This window comes from Zalophus californianus, chromosome 2, assembly GCF_009762305.2.
Source record: "Zalophus californianus isolate mZalCal1 chromosome 2, mZalCal1.pri.v2, whole genome shotgun sequence".
Taxonomy (NCBI): domain Eukaryota; kingdom Metazoa; phylum Chordata; class Mammalia; order Carnivora; family Otariidae; genus Zalophus; species Zalophus californianus.
The window spans coordinates 174954531-174956684 of record NC_045596.1 but is presented as its reverse complement, the minus strand read 5'-3'; positions in this window follow the sequence as shown (position 1 = coordinate 174956684).

The following is a 2154-nucleotide window of genomic DNA, read 5'->3' as shown; positions in this document are numbered from 1 at the left end:
CAGTATGGAGGTTCTTCAAAACGTTAAAAATAGAACCACCCTACGATTCAGTAATTGCACTACTAGGTATTTACCCAAAGAATACAAGAACACGGCGCCTGGGTGGCTCAGTTGGTTAAGCGGCTGCCTTTGGCTCGGGTCATGATCCTGGAGTCCCGGGATCGAGTCCCGCATCAGGCTCCCTGCTCAGCGGGGAGTCTGCTTCTCCCTCTGACCCTCTTCCCTCTCGTGCTCTCTATCTCTCATTCTCTCTCTCTCAAATGAATAAATAAAATCTTTAAAAAAAAAAGAATACAAGAACACTAATTCAAAGGGATACATGCACCCCTGTGTTTATAGCAGCACTATTTACAATAGCCAAGATATGGAAGCAGCCCAAGTGTCCCATCAGTTGATGAATGGATAAAGAAGAGATGGTACACACACACACAACACACACAATGGAATATTATTCAGCCATAAAAAGAACGCAATTTGCCATTTGCAGTGACATGGATGGAGCAAGAGAGTATAATGCTAAGCGAAATCAAAGAAAGACAAATACCATATGATTTCATTCATGTGGAATTTAAGAAACAAAGGAAAAAAGAAAAACCAAGAAACAGACTCCTTTAACTATAGAGAACAAACTGATGGTTGAAATAGGTGATGGGGATTAAGGAGGGCACTTGTCATGAGCACCAGGTGATTAAAATAAAAACTTAAATAAAAAATAAAGTTTGTTTTAATAAAGATCTTTTTGAAAGGTATGTATTGTTTACTGAATTAATGTCAAGATTTATTTGATTTCACCTTGCATTAAATTGGAACATTTACAAGTTCTGGGATCAGTATTTTAAAAATAAAACAATGAAAACATTAAAATATAGGTGAATTTTTTTAATATATATCTCTGGTCATTTCATTTTCCTGCAGTGTTATAGTCATGTACTTTAATACCAAGTTCAACTCACAAGTGTGGGATATAAAAAGATCTTTGTTGTGGTCACTCCCTTTTTCTTTTCCTATGAGTGTTAAGAGTCAGTTAAGTTGACTCCTCTTTGTGTTGGCCTCTCTTTAATGCTCCTTTTACCTCTTGTGTGGAATTTATTACACTGTATTATCGCTGTGTTTTTGTTTTCCCAAATACATAATTCCTTAAAAGCAAGGATTGTATCTTTTTTTTTCCCTCCAGAAGTACCTAGTATATAGTAGATGCTTAATACATGTTCGAAAATAATAAGTCGTCTCAACGTCTTTGTTTTTTGGCTCTGGAATATCCCACATTGAAAAAAATGAAGACTCATATTTTAAATTAATCATAAAAGGGTTTCAATTTTTCCCTTCCTACTACCTTCTCTTTTTTTTTAAACATACAATGTATTATTTGTTTCAGAGGTACAGGAGGGTTCTCAAGGGGAGGGGGGTGAGGGAGGGGTTAGCCTGGTGACGGATATTAAGGAGAGCACATATTGAGTGGAGCACTGGGTGTTATATGCAAACAATGAGTCATGGAACACTACATCAAAAACTAATGATGTATGGTGACTAACATTAACAATAAAATAAAATTTAAAAAGGGTTTCAAAACTACAGTTATAAAGATTTTTTTAAATTTTTATTTATTTTTTTGACAGCGAGAGAGGGAACACAAGCAGGGGGAGTGGGAGAGGAAGAAGCAGTCTTCCCGCGGAGCAGGGAGCCCGAGGTGGGGCTCGATCCCAGGATCCCGGGATCATCATTTGAGCTGAAGGCAGACGCTTAACGACTGAGCCACCCAGGCGCCCCCAGTGTCTATATTTTTGTGTCTGTCCAGTATTCTTTGAAATAGACTCAAATGCAGATAGAAATACAAAAGAAGATGAACACACGCTTCCATATTTACCCGTTCTGATCACAAACTTTCATAGGCTCTATTTTCAGTTGTCTTTTCACATCCATGTCCAAGGATACAGACTGGAAAATGATTAAAGAAAAATATGGGACACCTGGGTGGCTCAGTTAAGCCTCCGGCTCTTGATTTCAGCTTGGGTCATGATCTCAGGGTTGTGAGATTGAGCCCTGCGTTGGACTCCACGCTCAGCAGGGAATCTGCTTGAGATTCTCTCTCCTTCTCCCTCTGCCCCTCCTACCCTAAAATAAAATCTTTTTAAGTATTTTTTTTTGAAAGATTTT